At 33.7% G+C, this 12,040-nt stretch overlaps 1 long non-coding RNA gene across 1 annotated transcript; it reads left to right on the top strand.

Moving 5' to 3' along the window:
- Positions 1–2,874: 2,874 nt before the first annotated feature.
- LOC107886836 (uncharacterized) lies at positions 2,875–4,213 on the top strand. The gene is made up of 2 exons (XR_001680925.2): positions 2,875–3,511; positions 3,926–4,213. It is a non-coding gene; the product is annotated as an uncharacterized lncRNA (long non-coding RNA).
- The last annotated feature ends 7,827 nt before the right edge of the window (positions 4,214–12,040 follow it).

The raw sequence follows: 12,040 nt of genomic DNA, 5'->3' as shown, positions 1-12,040 counted from the left end.
TATTTGGAATGATTGCAAGCATTTAATATCATAAGGAAATCAACCCGGATGGTCCCAAAAAACGAGAAAAAATCAACAAAAAAGTTGAGCATCCACCAATTTGGAGAGAATGACAACAAAACTATTCCTAAAATCATTTGCAAATTCATTGTCATTTGTTCATCATAATATGTGAAGGTGATAAAGATGCCCACAAAATAGATCTACAAACTAAAAAGAAAGAGGCACATAAAGGCGAGCGGTAGCCAACCCGGAGGTTGGTACTGCTACTCGCAAAACAAAAGAGAAGTAACAAATATTCAAATAAGTTTTTTTTTATATAACCATAAGTGTGATTTATAGTCTAAGCCTTGTTTGATTTAAGGTTAATCTCTATACTTTAATTTTTAACATAATTTGTAACACCCCATACTCGACTAAATCGTCGAGTCCGAGCTACAAGATGTCACAATTGTTGCCGAAGCAACTACGATCAATTAAATACATAATGTAAATGTAACAACCCGTTTTCAGTGAAATTGAAACAGTGGTTTCGGAGCCAAAAATCCAAGCCCGTAATAAAGAATTTTTGGTTTGAATTATGAAAGAAATATCGTATGAAAATTTCTTTCAGAAAATTTTACCGATTACATATTTAATTGATAAAAGGACCAAATTTCATGAAATGCAAAAGTTAAGTTCTAGTAGCTATAAGTATCAAATAGCTATGGAATTTAAAATTTGAGGTCCTTATATGAAAATAGACCGTTTAAAAGAGTTAGTAGATAAGGATGATTAGTCATCAATGGAAAATTAAGAAAATAAAATGATAAAATTGGAAAGATGATAAATAAAGATGATAAATAATAAAATAAAACAAAATATCATCATTTATCATCTTTCCTAAAATTAAGACATGAAAACCCTAGTTTGAAGCTTGAAGATAGACAGACAAGCTTACTTTGTGCTCAATTAGGTGAGTATTCAAGTCCTGTTTTTAATGATTTTTATATTTCCAATATCGTAATAGCTTAATCTAGCTATCTCGGGGATTAATTTGTAAAGTTATCAAAGTACTAAGGTTTTTCCATGGATGAATATAATTGAATTATAAAGTTTTATAGTAGAAAATGAAAGGTTGTTGATAGATAAACAATTTTTGTAAAGGGAATTTTGATGAAATTATGGTTTAGGGACTAAATTGTAAAGATGTAAAATTCATAAAAAGATTCTAAATTCTATGAAATAAATGGGCTATTAATGTTACATGTAAAATGTAGAAACCATTTTTATTTGAAAGAAAAGAACGGAATCGACTTTTTTTAAAACAAAAATGTGGAGTCGCCACCAATCTCTTTGTTTGGGTGTGATTGGGCCACCTACTAAAACGTTTTGTTCCCTTAAAGATAATTTTGGTTCATGTAAAATCAAAAATGGGTTCGGGATTCGGTTACGCATGAGGAAGGGTGAGCACCCTCATTACGCCCAAAAATTGGTACCAAATTGATTCGATGCTATCCTTATATCAAATGTTTTAAAAAGTTTTTTCGAAGCGTGATTCTTTTTTAAAAAGGTTTGATTAGTTCAAATTAGCGGTCAAAATTCTCTCGTTTCAAAGATATGCAGCATCATATCCAGCACGATTAGACACGATCCTTTATACCTTCAAAAATACGATTGATTTTTGGCCCACGAAAACTCGTACGTTAAAATTATAAAAGGATATCCAAACATTTAGTTCACCGAAAAATCATACCCAGCACGGTAGGGCACGATTTCTCGAATTCCCAAATATTAAATATTGCCTTATTTTAAAATTTTTGACTAATAAGGAAAATTGGAAACTAGCTCAAAACACGTTTATTTATTTTAAAATGGATAAAATACTCAATGCATCACAAAGACATATTTGTATAGAAAAAGATTAACCATTTTAAAACCAAATACAACTAAATACAATTATTCTAGGCAAATGTAACCAAATCCTTAATCATGGATGGAGAGCAATTGATACAATAGATAAAATAATGACTAAGTGATGTATATCAACAATAAATATGGCACAATATAAAACAATTCACAAAAGCATTTACAAAATAAAATGGAAATTCGAAGTGGTATAAGACATTTTCAAAGTAATGATGAATTAATAAACGCAATATATATATAACATATAAGTTAACAAATTTGCATAAAAACTAAGGGTATATATTTATTGAAATAGATATTAAAGAATAAAAGTTTGAATCAAATTATATGTAAAATATTTTAAACACAAATTCATTCAAAAATTGACAACATACATAATAACTTAAATAATATATTACATATGAAGGAATGAAAATACATGATGAGGTATAGTACACATAATAGATTTTTAAAAACATGTATATATAAATAGATATAGGAATAATTATTTATAAAAAAAATAGTATGAAATTAATAATACATATAAAATTAGATTATCTTATAAATTATATACATACCATTATACTTAAAAACATTTAAAAGAGATAATAAAATACTAAGATAATATAATACAGAGCAAAAGAATAGTTTTATAAACACAAAAATGAAGTTCCAAAATAGTGTAATATATACATAAAAATATTAAGTGAATCATAAATCGAGAAGTATTTTAAATAGAAAACTCTATTAAAATAATTTATGTATCAATATATATATATTTAAACTAAACTTTATAATAGGGTATTAAAATAATGTAATGTAAAAAGGAATTCTAAAACGAGAATTTTGTCAAAAAATAAATAAGGATATTGTTAACTTAAAAATAATGGTTATTATAAATTAAAATTTTAATAAGAATGATGTGTACACCAGTATGTATAAAATATTTAAAGAGATAAGATGCATAATGTGAAATTAAAAAAAAAATCTCAAAACAATTATACAAATGTAAACAAACAAAATTATTAACATGGATTAATACATATAAAAATATTAAATGTATTTCAAATTGGCTGATTGTACAAATGAAAGACCAAATTAAGATTGAAATAAAATAAAAAGGATAATTCGTAAATAAAAAAAATCATAAAATGAACCAATGCGCAACGTGGGTAAATGTGTGGGGACTGGCATTGCAAATCTCCCCGAGCCCAAGACGCAGCAATGTATCGTGGATTAAAATGAAAACGCGCACAAATTAAAGTGCCAAATTGAAAAAATTAAGGCAAAATGAATATTACGCAATTGAATACTCGCGCGAAGAAAGGACCCAGCGCGCAATTTCCCCATTCAAACAAAAAGGCGCAGATCCAACTTATTTATCGGGTCAGCGCGCGGATCTTTATCCCTTGGAACGGCGCCGTTTTTTATCAAGCCTTTAAACAGGCACTTCCACCTATTCTCCTTTAAGCATAATCCCTTCTTTTAATTTAAAACGAAAACACCATTCTGCTAGGGTTTCTTTTACCAGCAGCAGAACCACCATTATATTTGGTGACCAACAGCACGCAAACAGTACCCGGTCCTGCCGTTAAAGGTGCTCGACCACGCCTAAAAGGATTTAGTAAGTATATTTCACTCCTTTTCTTCTTTATTTGAAAAGACTCTAAATCTCACGCTGTTTTAAAAAAAAACGAAAAAAAGTTCATAAATCAAAGAAGATTTCAACAATATTCGACCCCTCGCCCTTACCTCCGTATTTCTGAGGTATTTGGGCTCTCATTGGTGTCGATTCTCATACTAAAAAAAATATCCAAGCCAACAGAAAGAAAATAAATAAAAGAGAGGAAATAAAACTTGAAATCACATTTGCTAAAAAATGTTTTTTCTCTATTCTTTATGCGTGCGTATGCGTATGTTGTGCCTAAAATGCACAATACAAGTGATGGCTTTTTATAGCCGGAAAAATAAAAATTAAAAAATTACAGAAATCTATTTTGTATTCTGTTATTGGTACTTCTCGTGCATTCGATTGCAGGTATGGCCGTACAGAGGAGATAATTCTGGTGACGTGGAAGCCGAGCGTGGGGATATCTCGTGTGAGACCGATCTTCTGGTGCTATTCTGGCTTATTCCAGAAGCTTCTAGCATTCTCAGGCTGCTGAGATTTTTTTGGATGTATTGGGCCTCGGGTTTTAGGGTTTATTCAATTGGGTCATGGGTTATTTTAGTTTAATGGACTTTTATTGTATGTTTTTATTTTTCATTTTAGTTTTGGGTTTTGTAAATGGACTTTGGCCCTATAAACAATTTGGTCTATTATTTATTTTTGTTTGGGTTTATTTTTATTTTTGGTTTTATTTTATTTTTTATGGGCCCGGGTGAAATGGGCCTATTACATAAAAAATGGCTAGGCTTGAAATAAGGATTAAATTGCATAAATTTAATTTTCCGAGCCTAGGGATGAAGTCATAATTAAATAAAAGTATAGGGGCAAAATAGTAATTTTACCTAAGATGTGAATTGGATTGAATTGAATATGAATTGTATTAAATTAAGCTAAATTTACTAGTATAGATCCGGATAGACCAAATATGGAATTGGATCGAGGAAAAGAAAAAGAATCGGATTAGTATATAACAATTCACGAACACTTGTCAAGGTAAGTTCATGAAACTAAATTGTATATTTAAATGTTTTAAATTGAATATTGTTATGTGTGAAATGTATAATTGCTATGTATAAGTATTGAACACATATCTAAATATATTCGACAAGTATTAAGTCCCGTTTAAATAAATGAAATTCGATGGATACAAGGTTCCCAAATTGGTTGTGGTCTTGCATATGTTGCGGACACACCACAGCTCGAAAGAGCATCCCGTTATTAGCTCTCATAGGCTTCCTATTATGTGGTTTTTATGAGCTTCCTGTTAACAGCTCTTCGGAGCATCTTGATTTGGTTGTGATCCTACATGTGTTGTGGACACACCGTAGCTCTTATGAGCATCCCAATAAATGGCTCTTCGTGAGCTTCTCGATTAAAGGCTCTTTTTGTGCTTTCCGTTAATAGCTCTCCGGAGCTTCCCGATATTGGCTCGTTTGAACCTTCCCGATACTGGCTCGTATGAGCTTCTCGATTACGGCTCGCATGAGCTTCTCGTTACATGGCTCGCATGAGCTTCTCGGTACATGGCTCACATGAGCTTCTCGTTATATGGCTCGAAAGAGCTTCCCATTTATGTGCTCGTATGAGCTTTCCCGAATATGAATTGACGAATTACAGTTTTGTACACTTCAAGTGTACTATCTGTGTATCCATCGATATTTCAAATAAATTTAACGGGCAAAGTTCCGACATGAAATAATTTGAACTTGAGATGAATTATTATGGAAATGTATATGTTATATGAATATATGATGTGGAAAACATATGTATATAAAAATTAATACATGATGAGCTTATCCTTGTTTCTTGATGTTGAAACCATTTTTTTTAAATTTTAAATTTAATGAAAAACGGGGAATCGACTTTCTGAAAAAGGGAAATAGAGTCGCCACCGATCCCTTTTTTGTTTAGGTGTGATCGGATCACCTAGAAATTTGATTATTTTAATAAAGTACTTCTTTTTACTAAAACAACGATTTTGGTCTTACGAAAATATGAGAAAACGGGTTCGGGAGTCAGTTACGCATGAGGAAGGATTAGCACCCTCACTATGCCCAAAATTGGTACCAAATCGATTAAATATTGTCCTTATGTCTAAGATTTAAAAATGTTTTTGAAATGTGGTTCCTTTTAATAACATTTGAATAACCCGAGTTGGTCATCAAAATTCTCTTGCTTAAAAGGAATATAGCACCACATCCAGCACGATAGGACATGATCCTTTATACCCTCGAAAACATGATAAATTTCGACTTCCAAAAGTTTATATGTTGAAAACTGAAAAAGGATGTCCAATTATTTAGTCCAACGAGAAAATCGGAACCCAGCACAATAGGGCACGACTCCTCGAATTTCTAGACATCGGACATTGCCTTATCTTAGAATGGGTGAAATTCTAAAGGAATATTCGATTATTTGGAACAAACAAAATATCGTAACCCAGCATGATAGGGCACGATTCCCTGAATTGCCAAACGTCGAACATTATCTTTATTTTGAAGAATTTTTAAAGACATGAGCGAAATTCCAAAGGAATATTCGATTGTTTTGAACAAACGGGAAATCGCAACCCAGCACGATAGGGCACGATTCCCGAATTGCCAAACATCGAGTATCGCCTTCATTTTAAAGAATTTTTAAATGAATAGGTATAAAATTAGCTTAAAACGTGTTAATTTTATTTGAAATAAAACGAAACTAATTTTAAAGATTTGGACCTTATAAAACCACATTTCGTAAACCAAGTGGAAAACTATGATATGGGACAATACACATAATACAATCAATTAACAATATAATAATTAAGTATAACTAACCTAGGAAATATAATTAAACTCACAAACATGGATGAACAATGATTGGTTTAACGACATCAAAAAAATGAATGAGTATGGCACAACCAATATGCATAGTATACAAAACAATATGAAGAAACTACAACCACAATAATTATTAAAGCAAAGATTATGAAGAAGGAAAATTTGAACCAAATAATATATATAAACATGTTAAAGATGATGCGTTCATTTAAAGTTGACAAACGTACATGCATATAAAAATAGTATTTAAATGTGAAATTTTAAATCAAAACAATGTGTAGTAAAATGTGTTCTTAAAAAGTTGACTTATGTATGTAAAAATATATATGTATATAGAAAAATTTAAGAGAATTCATAAAATAATTTTAGCATGGGACTAAATATGTACATAGAACTAAATTATTAACCATTCATGAACAAATATACATGAAACATTTGAACAAGTGTTATATAAATATTTTAAATAATATAGTATAAAAATGAACTACAAAATGGTGGTTAAAAATATATAAAAAGGTTATTGAAATGGCTCAACAAATATATAAAAATATTAAGCACTTCAAAGTAATAAATATTACGAATTACAAACTTTAATTAAAAAATGTACATGTACAAATATATATATAGAATATTTAAAGAAATATCATATAAATATCGAAATAACATGATAAAAAAAACCTCAAACTCGTTATACAAAGAAGACTATAGGTATAAAATCATGGATCTAACAATGTGTATAGATTAAATATATGTACCGATATATATATAAGTACAAAAATAATTTAAACGATATGTAAAACGTGTGTACCAAACATATTAAAATAACAAAAACATATGGGTTTAGTTATGTATAGATTAATATATATATATACCAATGTTTATGTATGATATTTAAGTAATATATAAAACATGTAGTTTCATTTTAAACAACAAATATATATATAAATATGTGAATAATTCAAAAACAGGCAAATGTATGAACTAATGTGATATTAATAATACACATAAAATAAAATTAATTTTGTTATCAAATATGTATATATATATCTATATAATGGTGTAATATAAAAACATTTGTAAAAAAAATATGCAAAAATGTGAAAATATGAGTACCAAAATTACGATAAATAAGTAAATAAATGATACAAATGATGCAACTTATACAAACAAATAAACATTAATAAAAAAACATTAAATGAATCTAAAAAGAAACCAAATTGAAATCAAATTAAAATAAGAAGGATAGTTTAAATAAAATAAACTGTTAAAAATAAAAAGGAAGGACTAGCGCGCAAATGTGTGAATGCGCAGGGACCAAATTTGGAAATAATCCAGACCCCAAAATGCAGTGTACAAGTGCGGACTAAAATGAAATAACGCATAAACTTTTGGGGAAAATTAAAAAAAGGAATAGGATGCCAAGAGGAGTTAATTGAGATGCGGCGCAAAAGGGAGGGATTAACCGCGCAATTTTCCTATTTGAAGCACAGAGGCGCGGATCCGGGTCCTGGAATGGGTCGACGCGCCGACCCTCCTCCCCTAAACGACGCCGTTTTTGGAGCCACTGAATCAGGCTCAAAACGACGCCGTTTTTGGAGCCACTAAATCAGGCTTAAAACGATGCCGTATTCAGCCCTTTAAAAAGCCTAAAATCTGATGCTTTGGCTATCCAAACCCTAGTCCCCATTTTCATCAGCCGCACTTCACATTTTCTCCCTCAAAAACACCAGCCCACCGCAAGGTACGGTGACCGGCGCTCCAGGTTTCGAAGTATGGCCTATTTTAGCCACAGATTTCCCTCTTAACTCCGATTTCGACGAAGGGAAAGGGAACCGACGGCCTAGTAGCGAGGTAAGTTCTCTGTTTTATTTCGTTATGCTAAAAAAATGAAAACAAAGAAGGATGGAACCGATTCAAAGAAAAGAAATACAAGACGCATGAAATCACATTTTTTGGTTGCTTTTTCTCTGTATTCAATATGCGAATAGTGTCTGTATTGCGTAAAAAAAATTACAATGAACGAATCCTTAGGCTTTATAGCCGAAGAGATAAAATGATAGAAATAAATAAATAAAAATACAATATTCTTTCTTTGCTTTCGTATTGGCTATATGCTGCTGTTGCTTGTTTGTTTTTTTGCAGGTACGGGTGTATGGCGCGTGTACGATGCTGTACTGGCGTACGGAGGCGTGGGCATGGTGCTACTGAGGCGTACGGAGGCAGCTGGAGGTCGTACGGCGCGAAGGCTGGGGCTTGGCTGTCTGTTTGCGGTGCAAAAGTGGGAAAGAAACCCTAGGGTTTCTGTTCTCAAAACAATGTGCCTATCGGGCTTGTAATTTGGGTCTAGGTTTAGTTATTGGGCTTGTTTGGGTCTTGAGTTATGTAGTTGGGTTTGGGGTTTAATTTGCCCGGGCAAATTGGCCCGTTTACAGCTACCCCTCTTTGCTCATTGTCGTGTAACGAGAATAGAGAAAAAACTTCAAAGAGGGCCAATTTTGCCAGGACGTGCTAAGTCTCAACTTCTTTTGGCGCTTCTTTTCCTCAAGTAGCTTCAATATGCTCTACTACAACTTCTGGGAGACATGGTTCGTGTGTTTTTATCCCGCTCTACTGCAACTTCAGAGAGATGAAGATTGTGACTTCGATCTGCTCCACTGCAACTTCAGGGAGACAAGATTTGCAAACTTCGGCTTACTCCACTACAACTTTAGGGAGATAAGATGGTGGCTTAAATCTGTTTCACCGCAACTTCAGGAAGACAGGATTCGCCATCTTCGATCTGGTCCACTGCAACTTCAGGGAAACAAGATCTACAATCTTTAGCCTACTCCACTACAACTTTAGGGAGATTCACTGCAACTTCAGAAAGACAAGATTTGTCGTCTTCGATCTGCTCCACTGCAATTTCAGGTAAATAAGATCTACAATCTTCAGCCTATTCCATTACAGCTTTAGGGAGATAGGATGGTAGTTTAAATCTACTTCACTGTAACTTCAAGAGGACAAGATTCGCTGTCTTCGATCTGCTCCACTACAACTTCAGGGAGACAAGATCTGTAGAATCGGTTTCATAGGCCTATGCTTATGTTAAATAATTAGGATGCTATGATAGAAATGAATCAAATGTTCCTAACTAGATGTGGTGCTTATGTCAAATGATTAGAATGCTATAATCGAAATGAATCAAGTACTTCTGATTAAATGAATGATTATGAATGTAGAAACGTCATGAGAGTAATTCCTTTTTAAATGCTTAAGGTATCATTGCTCATAGTTCATTCGGGTTCTATCATTGATGTGCTATTGCGTCTTCTTGCTTAGCCATTATCTTTGACAGAAAATTTGAAGAAATAGTCACAATTTGGACTATTCTTTTTCTAATATTTCCCACTTTTGAGTCTGGTTAGTTCTGATTAGTGGCACTGTTTCAGGCCCTTGTACTATTTAGAAACCTTTCAGAGTAATATGCATAACTTCTGTTGTGTGAATATTATAAGTCCAAAAATCGTGATTTCAAAAAAAATACTCAAAAGAGATTATCATAATGGGCAAGATGAAATTTTATTAAGCAAAACTCAAAGTGAATAGATTAAACAGGATAGCAAATCTGCTAAAGTACAATATAAGATAGGAAAAAGGTGCCCCAAATATCTCAGCACGAGCTTCACTATTCCAACTTTTCAAAGACCATTTTGAGTTAAATATGTGTTCAGGAAATCCCGCGTATTTTGTTGATGCTCCAAGGTGTACTGTTCTTCTCTCTTGTTAATTTGGGAGGACAAGATTACCACATGCCCCATATTCAAGGTTTGATCTCCCGTTTTCAGGTTTTCAACTCAAACACCTATTTGGTCTCAAAGTGCCCATTGCGGGTTTTCACCTTGGCCTCTCCATCTTTTTTTTTGTCTCAAAATGCCCTTTACGGGTTTTCGCATTGGCCTCTCTCTCTTTAGGTAAAATAATTTTTGACGGAATCCGAATTCACGGGATTGGGTAAGTGTTTCCCATCCATTTCGGCTAGAATTAATGCTCTTCAAGAGAAAGCTTTCTTCACCACGTAAGGCCCCTCCCAATTTGGCATCCATTTTCCTCTGAAATCTTTTTGTATGGGAAGGATCTTTTTCAAGATTAGGTCCCCCTCATGGAATTCCCTTGGGCGGACCTTTTTTTCATAAGCCCGCATCATTCATTTTTGGTACATCTAACCCTGACGGATAGCTCTTAGCCTATTTTCCTCAATCAAGTTCAATTGATCATATCGAGACTGGATCCACTCTGCTTCATCCAACTTTAGTTCCGACAACACATGAAGGGACGGGATCTCGACTTCGATTGGCAAAACTGCTTCCATTCGTAGACCAAAGAGAAAGGCGTTGCCCAGTTGAGGTTCTGACTGATGTTCGATAAGCAAAGAGGGCAAATGGTAACTTCTCATGCCAATCTTTGTAGGTCTCAGTCATATTTCCCACAATCTTCTTAATGTTTTTATTGGCCGCTTCCACTGTCCCATTCATTTTCGGGCGGTATGGTGACGAGTTGTGGTGTTTGATCTTGAATTGACTGCAGACTTCTGCTATCGTACTATTGTTTAAGTTTAATGCATTGTCAGATATGATCCTCTTCGGCATTCCATATCGACATATGATCTCCTTTTTCAAAAATTTGCTCACTGCCGACTTTGTAACATTGGCATATAAAGTGACTTCTACTCATTTGGTGAAGTAGTCGATAACCACAAATGCCCATTGAAAGCTTTCGATGATATTGGTCCAATCACATCCATACCCCACATAGTGAAAGGCTATGGGGAAGTCATGACATGCAGCGATGAAGGAAGCACATGAATTTTGTCTCCGTAGATTTGACATTTATGACATCTCTTGGCGTAATTGACACAGTCTCCTTCCATAGTGGACCAATAGTACCCGAATCTCATAATTTGTCTAGTTATTGTAAAGCCATTAGCGTGTGTCCTACAGACGCGCTCATGGACTTCTTCCAGGATTTTCTTAGCCTCTACAACGTCTACGCATCTTAATAGCACTTGATCCTTTCTTCTTTTGTATAGGATCTCCCCATCTAGGACATAGTCAATGGCCAATCTTCTTAACGTCTTTTTATCATTCTCGCTTGCCTGGTCCGAGCACTCACGATTCTTCACGTATTGCAATATATCGTGATACCAAAGGTGATCATCTTTCTCTTCATCTTCCTCAATATTGTAACAGTGAGCCGGAGTTTCATAAATGCTCATTCGGATGGGTTTGACATCTTCTTGTTTGTTTACCTTGATCATGGAAGCTAAGGTAGCCAAAGCATCGGCCATCTGATTTTCGTCTTGTGGAAGGTAGCATAAGGTAATGTCATCGAACTCTTTAACCAATTCAAGGATCAGTTTCCGATAATCGATCAATTTGGGATCTCTGGTCTCCCATTCTCCCTTGAGTTGATAAATTACTAGTGCAGAATCTCCATACACCTCTAGCACTTTAATCTTACGTTCTATGGCTGCACGGATACCCATGATGCACGCTTCGTATTCTACCATGTTATTCGTATAATCAAAATCCAATTTACTAGTAAATGGTTAATGATCTCCGTTTGGGGATACCAAGACTGCCCCGATTCCATTACCCATAGCATTTGATGCCCCATCGAAGTTCAG

This window comes from Gossypium hirsutum, chromosome A03, assembly GCF_007990345.1.
Source record: "Gossypium hirsutum isolate 1008001.06 chromosome A03, Gossypium_hirsutum_v2.1, whole genome shotgun sequence".
In the NCBI taxonomy this organism is placed as follows: domain Eukaryota; kingdom Viridiplantae; phylum Streptophyta; class Magnoliopsida; order Malvales; family Malvaceae; genus Gossypium; species Gossypium hirsutum.
This window is presented reverse-complemented; position numbering and strand designations above follow the sequence as displayed.